This window comes from Salvia miltiorrhiza, chromosome 8 (assembly GCF_028751815.1).
Source record: "Salvia miltiorrhiza cultivar Shanhuang (shh) chromosome 8, IMPLAD_Smil_shh, whole genome shotgun sequence".
In the NCBI taxonomy this organism is placed as follows: domain Eukaryota; kingdom Viridiplantae; phylum Streptophyta; class Magnoliopsida; order Lamiales; family Lamiaceae; genus Salvia; species Salvia miltiorrhiza.
In genome coordinates this window covers 20148161-20163764 of record NC_080394.1, presented here as the reverse complement: position 1 = coordinate 20163764, position 15604 = coordinate 20148161, and the positions used below count along the sequence as shown (strand labels likewise).

General features: G+C 37.9%; 1 long non-coding RNA gene across 1 annotated transcript; it reads left to right on the top strand.

Moving 5' to 3' along the window:
- Positions 1-266: 266 nt before the first annotated feature.
- Positions 267-2176, top strand: LOC131001748 (uncharacterized). Its single transcript, XR_009094018.1, has 3 exons — positions 267-411; positions 1424-1620; positions 1770-2176. It is a non-coding gene; the product is annotated as an uncharacterized LOC131001748 (long non-coding RNA).
- The last annotated feature ends 13428 nt before the right edge of the window (positions 2177-15604 follow it).

Here is a 15604-nt window from a genome sequence, read left to right as displayed (position 1 = left end):
TGTATAAAATAGGAACTAATCTTAACCCTTGATCTAAAAATCTGGACGGTTGAGATTGTGAATTATTTAGCTATTTAGTTCGAAGGTCATATACGTATGATTCACACCAAAGTTTTTTACAAGGGCTTTTTTGGTATAGTATTTTTCGAATGTTTATCTGCAACAATTATTCCCCGAAAATTGTGCTCAATAAATAAGGAAAATCAGATTTTATATGATTGCTATGGAGAATTAATTTAAAATCAATAAAATGAATCATTTTAGGGTTTAGTTTCTACCATTTTTTGCAGGCAATTTTCTTCATATTTCGTCTGCAGATTCATTCCGCAGAGAACATAAATTTATAACCCCAAAAAAGTAGGCGAAACTAATCTCATGTTTTAATGGTGAAGACGAAATCGAAGAGCTCCGGTGAGTGAGTTGTGATGTGCGATTTCTCTAATGGTTTAAAGTATTTGTATATTTGCTTACGAATTTGCATGTTTGCTTGATTCATGGACTGTACTTGTACAATTTTTAATTCGCATGAATTAGTTTGTTAGTTTAAATGGTTTTGTCAGATTTATAATTTAATAAACAAATTAATTGGTGTCAGAACAATGTTGTGTGAGATGTCATTTTATTTTTTGTAGTGGATCTACACATATCAGTTTTTTTTAAGGAATTCGTCTAATTGCAACTTTTCTATTAGGTTTGTTATTTCTTTTTTCAATATATGTGTATTCTTGAGATCTCTGAGATCGTAATATATGAATTAATCGAAACTTTGGGTTTATTTTCTGGTGTTTCCCCTTTTTTTTTGTAGATGACATGTCACAATGATGATTTTCGGGTGTATTAATGCGAATTTAATAATATTCATTTGTGTAATCATTATCTGATGATGTCCACAATGTGAATCGGGACATCATTTGTTCATGAACATATATGTGTTTTACCAGAATTGCAACCATGAATTAGAACTCTGTACTTTGTGTGAACCCGTTCAAAGGAAGATATTGCTAAATTATGAGTTTTTTGAATTACTGGTATTAATTATGAATCAGTTTTGTTCTTGATATTAATTTGTTGTATGAATCACTCTTACATGTTGGCCTTGAATCAATTTTAGATGTTGTATGAATCTATAATTATGAAATTGCATATACGAACTTTATTAGCGTGAACCATGTTGTAATCTGAAAATATTTTGTGTCGTGTCTGAATTGACATCTGTTTTGTGTATTCTGATTGTTTAGCTGATGATTGCCAGCTCATTAGGTAATAATTGATTAGAAATGGATACAAGTTTGCGTGGGTGATGAGTGTGAACCCAACTGATATTAGATATGCGTTTGTGTGAGTGTGATAAATTTATATCTTTGAGGTTCTGTGAAGCCACAATATGTGTGCATAACGAAAGAAATTTGCGCGTGAATTGCAGCAATGTGCCCAAAAAAGGGGAAAAGGTATAGTAATTCGGGAGATACAATAGACAGACAAGTGAAGGTTTGTTTATGTGACTTGTCCAGTATCAAGTTTGCTTTATGCAAGGAGATACAATTCCTCATCTTTATGCAGCACGAACTAAGCATAGGAATGACCCATTGCTAACAGAGTTGAAGCTTGCAATGATAGACGGTATGTTAAACTGTTATTAATTTAAGAGTGGTTAAGGTTGTACTTTTTTTCTATATTTAGGTGGTACTTGAATTTTTGCATTATGTGGTTATATGTTTTTGGTTAAGTTTGTGTATTTTTTGAATTATTTAGTTGTTTGAATGAATTAGGAGTTTTGAAAAAGAGTAAAGAAATGAAGGTTGCAAAGCAGTCTGGTGAAGATAATTCAGACACTTCGGTTGATGTTGGAGGTCTACCGTCGCTGTTATAAAAAAGACAAGGAACGAGAAGCGCAAAGCGGTGATGGTGAATTACAAGGAGTGGGTTGTCAGACGTCCAGAAGATTAGTCGTCCTTGTTGAACGAGCATCAAAAGCAGTGGCGACATTAGGATTTAGTTGTTTGTTGGATCTTCCTATCCAGGATCTACCCGAGAAGCTTAACTACTGGGTGATGGATAGTTACAGACTTATTTGTGCTTTGGTTTCGCATTTGGTGTGGTAAATTGAATTCTTAGTGATACATTGGAGGTTTTGACGAATGTTGTTGATTATTCTAGATTATTTAGTACATTATGAAATTATGATGAATGTGTGGTCATTTATTTTGTACGAAGTAATAAAGATTGAATATTTTCAGTTTACGAAGATAAAATGCACAAACTAATAGGTTACAAAGTATGAAATATTGTCCATGGTTTTTTGTATGAAGTACTAACTATGGGGTGAACTGCTTCCCTTGTTTATACGAATTAGATTTGAGTTGGAGATATAGCAGTGAGGCAATTGCATCGACCATTAACTAAAGTGGACCGAATTATCATTGTAGGACATGAACTGAATATCAATGTATGACACACAAAATTTAATAAGAAGTATAAGCTAAAACACTCAAATAACGTCAAACTAATAATTCTTAGATTCATAAACATTAATGCACGTTATAAAAAACTGATATGTTAGTAATTCATTCAGCGTCAAGTTCATTTTTTTATTGGGGTTTTTTTAAAGTATATCGACAATTCAATTGTGTGTGACTGTGAAAAATATATTAATAATCGAGGAACTGGTATGAATTGGCGGCACATGTGGTACATTTGTTACATACAATTGCATGAATATTTGAGTTCATCGGCATGAATTGATCTCTAGTTTTTATTTTTTATTAATTTTTGTTGTTGTGAAGAGATGTAAATACTAACTTATAATGATTCAATGCTTGTTAAATAGGAATTTAAGGACTGCCACGTATCTAATGGTTCCACATTATAAGAGCTTAATTCAAACTAAATAGTTAACAACAACAGTCATAATCAATGGAAGTTTTTTTTTTTTTTCAAAGCATCAAAAATATCCAAAAACCCAATGTCTAAGATTGAAATGTGAAAAACGAAAAATTGTTCAATAGCAATGAGATAATGAATTGACAACGCAGTAGTGGTAGTCACTCCTCGTCGCTCTCTTTGTCAACTACCTTCCCGCAATTACGTGAGTCAGAACAAAACGATCGATTCGTGCTGCATCAATACGTAATGCATACAATTTAATTTTTGATTCGTGCTGCATCAATAAGTAATGCATACAATTTAATTTTCAATTCGTGCTGTATCAAAACGTAATTTATAATTAATATGGCTATGATATTCACACGAGTAATGAATCACACAATTGATTGCATTAATTATTTTAACAACAAGTAATGCAAATTAAAATAATTTTCGATTCGTGTTATATCAACACGTAATGCATACAATTTAATTTTCAATTCATGTTGTATCAAAACGCAATTCATACAACTTAATTTTCGATCTGTCAACAGGTAACTCATGCAATTTAATTTTCGATTTGTTCAATTTAATTTTTGATTTATTGAATTTTTGATCTGCTCTGTGTTTTGCATCTATATAAAAAAGTGAAGTCCAAATTTATCTACGGTGTGAAGATTTGATTTGATATGGCAATAATATGTGAGTAATTAAATAAGATATGGTAACCAATAATGAATAATTGAAATGACATCCCTATCCTCTCAGCATCTAGACGTGTAAACATAGGTTATCAATTGGGATTAATTATGGCAGTAGCATCTTGACAAATCAATGGCTGAGATCGGTTCCTATTTTATACAAAAAATACTGTTTTTATTTTAGCCCACCTCTATATATATATATATATATATATATATATATATATATATATATATATATATATATATATATATATATATATATATATATTAAGATTATGATTTTGAAATAAGAATTGAGTCCAAAATCAGATTGATATGGTTCTATTTTACTTCCTACATGATTTATAGTGAAATTTTTATATATATAAAAAGTACTACTCCCTCCGTCCCGCTATTCAAGTCCCGTTTCTTTTCGGCACGGAGATTAAGGAGACTAAAATTAAGAGTTAAATTGTGTCTTCAAAAAACTTAATGTTAGTTTAATTAACCACCGCCTGCACCACCACAGCATCGCCTGCACCACCGCCTGCACCACCACAGCACCACCGCCTGCACCACCACAGCACCACCGCGCTGCACCACCACAGCACCGCCTGCACCACCACAGCACCACCGCCGGTAAATCACCACAACCCCACCCAAATCGAACTTAGAAATCAAACGATTTCCCCCAACCAAATCTGCAACCCAAATTAGGGGTTATGGTTTTGCAGAGGGTTAGGGGAGATCAGAGGTGAGAGGCGGAGGAGATGAGAGGGAGGAAAAGGGCGGCGACGAGAATTGTTGTCGCTCAGCCAAGGGACAGATCCGGCAGGCGAAGGGCGGCTTCCTCCATTGACAGATCCGGCGGGGGCGAAGGACAGATCCGGCGAAGGGAGAAGGACAGATCCGGCGGGGGCGGCTTCCTCCGACGACGAGCAGGGGAAAGGCAAGTGGAGGAGAAGACAGCTAGGCGGTGAAGGTGGAGGAGAAGGCTTCCTCCGGCGACGAGCAGACGACGGCGGTGGAGATCTTAGGCGCAGAGAGAGAGAGAGAGACGAGAGAAAGAGAGATAGAGAGAGAGATAGAGAATAGAGGGGAAATCAATTAATTAAGGGTTTATTAGTTGAATAATTAGTGATCTCATTTAATGTTAAGCATCCCCTTATTATTTTCTTTTTAGGAAACGGGACATTATCGGTGGGACAACCCAAAAAGGAAAATGGGACTTGAATAGCGGGACGGAAGGAGTAGTATTTTATTATAAAAGAAAAAATTACTATATAATAGACTATAGTAGGCTTGAATCATTTTAATAGCTTATACTATTAAAAATTAAAACATTAAAAACTAAAAATATTGAACTGTTTAACACATCCAGTGTATAACGTATTAATTTTTTTTTTTTGATCAGAAAAAAGGCATATTATATTAAAAAAGGATGACGGTACCAGCGGTACCTAAACTTTTTACATAAGGGAACCACAAAACTTTGGAGCACACCATTCCAACAAGGATGGTTCCGCAGCAAAAAAACCAAAAATCTTATTCCAAGTCCACATTCTAGTCTTTATCTCCATGATCAAGCTATTAAACTCGCACACCTTATCTTCAAATCTACTAACATTCCTCATTCTCCAAATCACCCAAACAGTGCACATCCACAAGGCCTTTAAGAACTGAACACTCTTCTTGCCATTTGCCAAAAATACAAAAGAAGTAAAATGTTGAAGTATACCTTGCGGTCGAGCCCAGCTGAATCCCGTCCAGTTAAGTATATGATCCCAAATCATTTCTGATTTTGGGCACTCAACGAAAAGGTGGGTCGTCGACTCCTGTAAATAAAAACAAGCCACACAACCCTTCTCCACTTCTCCAAGTAAAACATTTCTTCTGGTAAGGTTGTCACAAGTTGGAAGTCGATTTCTGAAGACTCTCCATGCTGTCACACGGACTTTCTGAGGGGCCGGCGTATCCCACAAGTCTGCAAAAGATTTCATCTCCTCCGGATCTGCCATTCTCTCCTCTCTTTGCTCCCTAATTGCTTGATATGCAGATTTGGCGGTGTAGACTCCTTCTTTATGAGCTCTCCAAATCCATTTGTCCGCTGAGCCTTCAAGAGGATAGAAACCTGAAATATGATTAAGCAAAGAACGAGAAGCCTCAACCTCCCTGTCAAGGAGCTCCCTACTCCAATTGAGATTCCAAACCCATCTCTCATCAATCCATTCTCCCATTTCATTGATATTCCCATTCTTTTTATTGCTGAGGATGAAAAGACGTGGGAATAAGGACTTAAGAGTCTGCTCCCCCTTCCAAGCATGAAGCCAGAATTTAGTATTTCCTCCATCTCCAATCTTCCTTTTCAATTTTTTTTCAAACCATCTTCCTGTTTCCCCGGCTCCCATAGCCACGATTTTCGGCCACCACCCTCCACCCACTCTTCTCAGTCTTCTCTCCTGCATTCCTTCTTCTCCCCATTTCAGTTCACCGAATAATGACTTAATGACTCTAATCCACAATGATCCATCATCGACAAGGAATCTCCAAAGCCATTTCAAAATCAAAGCATTGTTAAACCATTCAATATTTTTCAAACCCAGTCCCCCTTCACTTTTGGGGAGACAAACATCCTGCCATTTCACCCAAGTAATCTGACTTGTAGACTCACATCCTCCCCACAAAAATTTTCCCAAAAGAGAGTTAATCTTACTAACCGTTTTTTTTGGAATTGGAGAGAAAGATATCTGGTAAATAGGTATTGCCTGTAGCACCGCCTTTGCAAGTGTGATTCGACCAGCTAATGAAAGTTTCTTGTCCCTCCATCCCTGCATCTTCTTCCTAACTTTTTCAACCAAGTAATCCCATTCAACAATCTTGTTCAATTGTCCTCCAACTTTAATTCCCAGATAGTTGAATGGAATTGTACCAACCGAGCAATTCAGTAAACTTGCCTTCTGTTGAAGCTGATCATCATCAATCCCGATACCCATGATGGAGCATTTTTTGAAATTAACTGCCAAACCCGAGATCCACTGAAAAAAACTCAAAACATGCTTGATTATTTCCACATTTCTTTCATCATTGTCAAGAATAAAAATAGTGTCATCCGCATATTGTAGATATGACACCTTCACCTTATCCTTCCCAATCTCCACTGGTGACAGGAATCCCCTGTCCACCGCTCGTGTCACCAGAAGATGTAGGCCTTCCGCCACAATTAAAAACAGAAATGGAGACAAGGGGTCCCTCTGCCGTAGACCCCTCTCTAGCTTGAACTCCCCCGCTGGTGAACCGTTTAAAAGAACATTCGATGTAGACGAAGACAGGCAGCCATTGATCCAACATCTCCATTTAGGATCAAAATTAAATTTCTCCAGCAAGGTGTCAATGAAGTCCCACTCCACCGAGTCGTATGCTTTCGCAAAATCGATTTTGAAAATCAATCTTTGCTTCCTCTTTTTCTTTGCTTCAGAAATAGCTTCATTCAAGACAATAACCCCATCTAAAATGTACCTGCCGCTAATAAAAGCACTTTGATTCTCCGAGATGATCGGGTTCATCACTGCCTTTATTCTCTCCGCAAGAATTTTGGCAAGGATCTTATACAAACTTCCAATAAGAGATATTGGTCTGAATTCCTCGATTTTGCTTGCTTCTTCTTTCTTGGGTATGAGCACTATGAAGGAAGGGTTGCCTCCTCGAGGAATATTGCCATTTGAATGGAACTCTTGCATCACCTTTAAGAGGTCCTTCTTGATAATATCCCATGCTTTTTTCCAGAAATGAATATTAAAGCCATCCGGGCCTGGACTCTTGTTTGCATCGCAACTCCAGATTGCTTCCTTTATTTCAACTTCAGAGAAGGGACGGATCAGCCAAGATTTATCTTCATTTGTGAGTTTCTTGGACACAAAATCTGAAGGAAATGACGGCAAGACCCTGTTCTTTCTTCTAAAAAAATTCTCAAAATAGCTTTTCACCTTTTCCTTTAACTCCCTCGGCTCCTCGATCCACTGGTTCTGAAAATACATACCAGCAATCTCATTCTTTTTTCTCCTTCCATTGATGACGTTGTGGTAGAACCTCGAATTCAAATCACCCTCTTTTACCCAACTGGTTTTAGCTTTTTGATGTAGCAGGCTCGCTCTGTTCGTTGCTTGCAGAATCAGTTTTGCTTTGATCTCATTCCTTTTGATGTATTCCTCTTCATCTAAACCAAGAGTATCATCGATCAAGTCCAATGTTTCAAGCTCATCCTTCAAAGTTGTGATTGAGTGATCAATATTTCCGAATGTGCACTTGTTCCATTCTTTAAGAGACGACCTCACCCTTTTTAATTTTTCTTTGAAGACAAAGAAGCTCCACCCTGAAAGGTTCTGCTCTTCCCAAACTTTCTTAACCACTTGCAAAAACTCCCCGTGAGAAGTCCATGCATTTATGAACCGAAACGGTTTTGGGCCCCAATCCACTTCTTCAGTCGATAATAGGATATGGCAATGGTCCGAGATTGATCGTTGCAACCCTCGACCAAACGAAGCAGGCCAAACTGTGAGCCAACAATTATTCACCAAAAATCTGTCAAGTTTACTTTTACATGCTCCGTTTGGTTGATACCAAGTGAATTTTCTTCCTTGAGTTCTCAACTCAAGCATCTCACTTTCTCGGATAAAAGAATCGAAAGTTCTTGCTTCAGCAGCGCAAAAAGGCCCTCCTCTCCCTGTCCTTTCCCCTTTCTCCCTAATTGCATTGAAATCCCCCAGAACACAAACACAAATATCTCTATTTTGCTCCACAATTAATCTAATCAAGTCCCACAACAATAACTTCTCCGAAGTAACCAGCGGTGCATAAACATTAATAAAACAACACTTTTGATTACCTGAAACCCAGGTACCATTGACAATCACCGCTCCTGGGATGTCCCAATGACTTGAGGCTGTGAATTTCCTTCTGTTCCAGATGCTTAAAATTACTCCCGATCTCCCATCAGAATTCCGAAAAGCCATCCCAGAATTATTTGGACCCCACCAACCATTGCAGAAATTAAAGGAGGAGGTTTCTAATTTTGTCTCTTGCACAAAGCATAAATCAATATTTTGCAATCTTATCTGGTCTCCCACTTCCTTTTGTTTCGCCACGCTTCCCAGCCCCCTTATGTTATATGATAGGATCTTCATGAGATAACTTTGCTCCTCTCTCCCAGCTTCCCTGCATCGTTTTTCTGTAATTGTTGAGCGAGAATTTGTTCTGCAATCACTTCATCTTGAAGGTCACTTGAGAATCCCAGATTTTTTCCAAGATTCCAAATATTCGCTCCTTCTTCCATCTCGTCTGACCTCCTTATATCTGGATTCATGGCTTCTCGATCTTCATTTGAAACTACCTCCACTCCGACTGTTTCATCTTTCTCTAAATCGGCAATAAATCTTCCCCAATTATGAATTTCCTTTCCTTTTGTTTCTGCTCTTCTTTGCTTTTTGCCTAGCTGTTTGCCATTTTTGTTGAATCCTTTTGCCGTTGGGAGCTTTATCATATGGTCAAGCTTCTCTGAAATCTCCTGCGAAGACCCGACTATTTCGGCCATCTCTCTTTCTTTCGACATCATGGAAAACTCGCCTGCTTCTCGCTGTTTTCCGAACTCTCCTGCGTAGCCCCCCATTCTTTTTGCCATCTCTGTTTCTTTCGAGTTTATGGAAGAATCGCTGACATGTGCAATCGGAAAATCGCCGACTTGTGGAGTCGATGAAATTGAACTTTGAGAAGAGTCAGAGAGGTCACGATATTCTCTTTGATTTGGTATCTGGGGAATGGTTTCTCTGACCTCCCGATTGTCTATCTCTAGAATCTTTAGAAATGGGCCGGACAAGTGGCATTGGGCCTCATTTGAAATGGGCATTGGACCTCCCGATTCTTCTCCCCATTCGGCCTTATTTGAAACAACCCCTTTGCCTTCATTATTTTCAATTCCTTGGTTTATAATTTGGCGCCTCAAATTCAGGCTGGGCCCGTGAATTCTCCAATTGTTCCAGTCTATCGGCGTGACTTGTAGATGCATTAATAGTGTGGGAGCAATCAGCCGCCTTTTTGGTCAAATCTGCCTCGAGCCCATGAAACCCGACAGAATCAGACGGAGGATTCGAAATAATGCACGCCTGATCAACTGTAGGGTCACCCTCTTGCTCGTCGGCGGACGCTGCACTTCCGATCTCCGCGAATGCCGGAGACGATGATAGTTCTTCCCACTGTCCACTCCGATTCAGAAGGAAAGTCCTCGCACTTTTTATCTTCTTCCCAAGGTAAATCATCATGATATGGTATCTCCTCAATCCTTATTTGGAAATTGGCTCCTTCGATTCTGCATTGCAAAACATTGTCAATCGAGTGCAGGCCAGTTGAAATTTGGACAAACGCTGCATCAAGCTTTTTTCTATTTTTCGTTCCTTCCTCCAGCTTGAGAACTCTACCCAGCTTTGCACTTGCGGTATGAAAAAATCTGGAGTTCCACGCCTGAAGTGGAACTCCCTTCCATCTGGTCCACACGATCCTCTGTTGGTGTACATCCACATACGTCCATGGTCTATCCCATTCAAGCCAAAAGGACCTCCATTCATCAAGCTCTGCCAGAACCTCTTTAACTGAGAGTGTAGTTATTGGCTGAATCAAAATCATATTACCTCCTAGAGTAACGACCTTCAACTTCCCTGCACACTCACTATTAATTTCTTCTCCAACTTCTTCCCACAAGAATTCCGATTTTAAGCACCCAGTAAAGGCTCATTGTAACCATTCTTTTTCTGCTTCATCTGGCTCAAACTGTAAAATCTCGTCTTCTGGAGATTCATTTGATTTCCTACCAGTAAGAATCTCTTTGAAAGTAACACCTTCTTTTCTATTGTTGTTTGCAAATTTCACCTTTTGTTTTGTCAATGCGGCGTTTCCATTGGCAGAGTCCCTCGGAGCCTTCTCTGCCTTGGCCCTTCCAAACTTTGGCTCGTAAACCCTAATCTTATACGATCCGATCCATAACTTGTTAAGATCTTGTAAAAGATCTTGCTTATGAATCACGTTCTCAAATCTCACGAACCCAAAAGATTTTCCTTTTAAATCTTTTTTCTTTGGGCAATAGACATCGGCAACTCTCCACACTTTTCCAAATTTTCGTTTAAGAAAATCTATACTACATTCATCCGGTATATTGTTGAAGAAAAATGTGGTTATTTTGCTGAGATCAACTTCATGCCTCCCAAACTTGCCAGCTATGGATCTTAGAAGTCCTCCTTCTTTTTGGCTCCGTCTGACATTGCTTCTCCAGCCTCCTTGTTTTGAAAATCTGGTGTCCATGAATGAATCTCTCCTCGCCGGGGCATGGTCGGAATGAGTAGCCGGGGCACTTCGTCTCCTGACCTCTCTCCATTCACTCTCCTTACCTCTCGCCGGGGCGTGCTCGGAATGAGTAGCCGGATTCCTTCGTCTCCTGACCTCTCTCAATTCTCTCTCCTGACCTCTCTCCATTTTTTTAATACGGTATGTATAACGTATTAAATAATTACATAATACTATTGTTTAATATAAATTTAGTGTGTCGTGTGTTACATAATCTCTCTCTTATTTGCAAAATTATAATGTCAATTTCCTATGATCCATTGTGTTCTCATTCACAATTTATTAAAATTACACAAACTAATCATGGAAAGAAATTGCCAATGAGGTCTAACTCAAGTGACAAAAGTTGAGATACTGAAAGATTATTCGTTGTGAGATGTCTTGGGTTCAATTTCATCTGCGAATGATGTAGTTTTTCCACTTTTGTATGGGTAATTTTTCCACCTTTGTATGGGTAATGGTCTTGCTTGCGTGCGATTGTTTTCACGTCTTTGTATGTGGTGTAGAGGTCTTCATCTGCGTGCGAGTGACTCATTTGATTAGATAATAAATATCTCTTATAATTCTGAAAAAAATAATGCATTTTTTTTATAATCTAAATTATGTAATTATTTTAATACAAGGGTGACATTAGTGACACATGTGCTATGAGTGACAAGTGCCAAACTGCCACGGGCCCGTTAGGAATGTACACGAATTAAATTATTTTGGTTCAATTTGGTATTCAAATCGGATTTTTGATATTCGATTCAAAATTTTGTGATTCGACAATTACGCATTTTTTTTATTTGTTGAGTTAGCAAATACGATTGATTATTCTCAGACACTTATATTTATTTTTATATTTTAGAAAAGATAAAGAGAAAGATAGTTATAGAATACAAATTTTACAAAAATAACAATAATTACTTAAATAAAAAGGAATATGGAAAAAATAAAAACTAAAATCAAAGTTTTAGGATAAAGAAAAAATATTTATAAAGCATTTATTTAACATTTTTTTCGTAAATAACTTTATAGTGTTAATTTTATATTTGTGATAATGTTTAATTTAATTTTTTTGATGATATTTAATTCAATGTATGTATCATAATTTATATTTATATGGTGTTAATTCAAAATTATAATATCAATTTTTCCAAATCTCATGAAATAATTTAATAAATATGGTAATAGATTGACAAATCTCTATATTTACATGAAATGTTATATAATTTTATTGATTTTATTATCATTTTTTTATACAGGTGTCATGCGTAACATGTGTCAGGCTTAACGTTGTCGGAATACTATATTACACCATACATTAGGGGTTCGTTTGGTACTAGTATGCAGTATGAGATAATGTATTATATGTTTGATTGTGATGTCTTTTATCATATGCCATATTAATATCACGTTTAGTAGAATACATTAAAAATTATGTAAAATATAATTTTGTTGTTTTATAATGATTTGTATTACAGATACCATCTCTCTTGGTGGTATCCAAAATCACTCAAATTTTGTAGTATAATATTTTCGACTTTTGAATTATAACCAAACAAGATATTAGTATTTCATAGATATATTATATACCCTAATCACATGTACCAAACGAACCATAGATATATTATATGGATTAATTGCCTGAAAATCCATAATATTTTTTAGAAATTGATTATTGCACCAGATATGAAAAATTGACTTTTAAATCGATAACGTTTCATTTTCGTCTCAAATTAGTTTGGTGACCGATTTTTCCTTATGCTGATGCTAGAAATGACACGATGTCAGCTGGAATTGACACGGTGGCAACCGGAATTGACACCTAGACATATTTTTGACATGTGAAAAATAAAAAACAAAAAATATCCTAATTTCCCCTACCCATCATCTTCCTCCAACTTCCCCCACCTCCAAACCTTAATTTCCCCTCCCCCACCCCGCCACCGCTGCCCCTTGCCGGCTGCCGCCACCCCACGGTGCTCGACGCCGGCACTTGTTGCCGCTGTGTTTAGCGCTGCCTCACACCACTGTCCTTCGCCCTGCTCCACAGCCACGGGCCACCTTGCCTCGCGTTGCTTTCACCTTGTTCTGCCTATGTCTGTTGCTCTGCTTCAGATCCAATTTTTCAATCCAATTTCTCACGCGGTGGTCTATGTCTACCAATCAACCAAGCAAACAAATCAGCGCGTTTCCACTGCTGAATTAATGGAGGAGTGAATTAAAATGGATTGGTTGAAGGAATTGAATGACTGAGGAGTGAATTAAAATAGTGAGAAATTGGAAAAGATTCGATGAATAATTGGGAGCAAGGGGTGGTTGCGGCTGGGGAAAGCCCAGGCGGTGGTTGCGGGAAAGGCGAGGCGGCGACCTTGCCGCTGCGGTCGTCGGATTTCAGAGGAGCCGTGTGCATGTGTGTTCTGTGAGTGGTGTGCGTGTGTGTGTGGATTTGGAACTGGGGGTCAGAGCGGCGTGGCCCGGCGGCAGCAGGGGGCCGCGTCGGCGGGTGGATGGAGGGGAAATTAGGGTTTGGGGGTGGGGAGAAGAGGGAAGACGATGGTATGGGTGTAGGGATGGCAATCTACCCGCGGGTAACGGATATTTGCGAAAACCCGAACCTATTAGGGTGGGTTTGAGAGGCATTTGATATCCACGTATAATTTCGTGGTTGCAATTCACTATCCATTTAATTCGTGGATATGAGTTTGGATACTTACTATCCATATCTGCGAAACCCGATTACCCGCGAAAAATACCTGTCATATATCCGTGAAATACCCACAAAATATATTTAAAATATGGACTTTAGATTTACATATTAGATATGGACCACACATTTTAGATTTAAAATATATTTGAACTATGTTATTTGTGTTATTTTTTTTTTGTATTAAATTTGTTATAAATTTATATTTAAATTCTGTTTCGCGGGTATCCGAGGGATAGCGGGTGACGGATACCCGCCGGATAGCGGGTTTGTGGATACCCGACGGGTAGCGGGTATCCGCGGGTGGTGGGTTTGGATACCATTTGATATCCATGGATAGTTTCGTGGTTAAAAATCACTATCCATTTAGTTCGTGGGTATGGGTATGGATAGTCACTATCCGTACCCGTCGTACCCGATTGCCATCCCTATATGGGTGGAAGGGAAATTTGTTTTTTTTTTTTCACATGTCAAAAATAAATCCAGGGGTCCTTTTCAGAGCCACTGTGTCATTTTCGGTTGTTATGTGTCAATTTCCAACATCCATATAGGAAATTGACCGATCACCGGACAAATTTGAGACGAAAATAAAACGTTATGGATTTAAATCTAGTGCCATAACCAATTTCTAAAAAACGTTATGGATTTACAGGTAATTAGCCCTATATTATACGGTTAGATTTTTAGTAAATTGATTTTGATATAATATTATAATACTCCTTCCGTCCCATAAAAATATGCATAGTATGGGGCGACATGGATTTTAAGAAATTCTTTAAGTGTAGTGTGAGTGGAGAAAGGGTCCCACATTGATTGTGATGTTTAATGGTAGAATTATTGCTATAAATAGTGTATGCATGTTTTTATGAGACATAGTGAGTATAATACATTAACTATATACTCCCTCCGTCCACCAAAGATATGCCACTTTACTTTCGGCACGAGTTTTAATAAAATGTGAGTGAAGTTGGTAATGGAGTAAGGGTCCCACTTTAAATGTGAGTGGAATGGTGTGGACCCTACTACTAAAAATTGATGTGACATATTTTTTGTGGACGAACGAAAAAGGAAATTGTGGCATATCTTTGGTGGACGGAGGGAGTACTATTTTTTTAAAAATCAACTTCCTTTTTATAACACGTTTAAGAAGACTATAGTCTATAATAATCCATTGTATTATACAATTATAATATGGTACTGATGAGGAGTAAAATATGCATTATCTCAGCGTGGGAGATTCAACGGTGAACTTAGAGTGGGGAGAATAAGTCAACTCGAGGGCTCCGCGGGAGGACCGTGCAATAAAGCTTGCAGGAACGTGACCATATTAATTCTACAACAGCGTGAGTGCATCGCTGCTGGTGGGGATGGGCTGAAACCAAACTGGCAGGGTTGAAGTCAAGTTGGCAGGGCTGACATTGATTGAGCTGAATAACAACGTCTACCACGAGGAATGAAGAGCATGAGCCAGGGCTGTCTTTGAGCATTCTTATGGACTTCTCTCACTTAATATAGGTCAGGGCTGTGACCCAATTTTACCATTTTGCACCTCTGTACGTCTCTATAAATAGAACTATTGAACCACCATGTAACTTACGTGATTTCTAATACAACAGTCTTTACTTTTTTCAGCAATCGCTCTCAACTTTCACTCAAACGCACAACAACGCACCAAAAATGGACTCATCAAGTACTATATGTTTTTATTTAAATCACTACAAATTATGTAGGAAAACTCTAAAATAATTCGAATCAAAATAAAATTGAACCAGTTAGAGAATATGGACTAATAAAATATTTTAAATTAATCTCAAACTCTAAGCACATTCACACATCATTTGTCAAATTGTAAAATGTCTTATTACAATATTTGACATAAAATGCATACTAAATATTCCCTCCGTCCCAAACGAAATGTCCTATTTCTTTTCGGCACGGAGATTAAGAAATGTGTATAAAGTAGATAAAGTGGGTTGGTGGA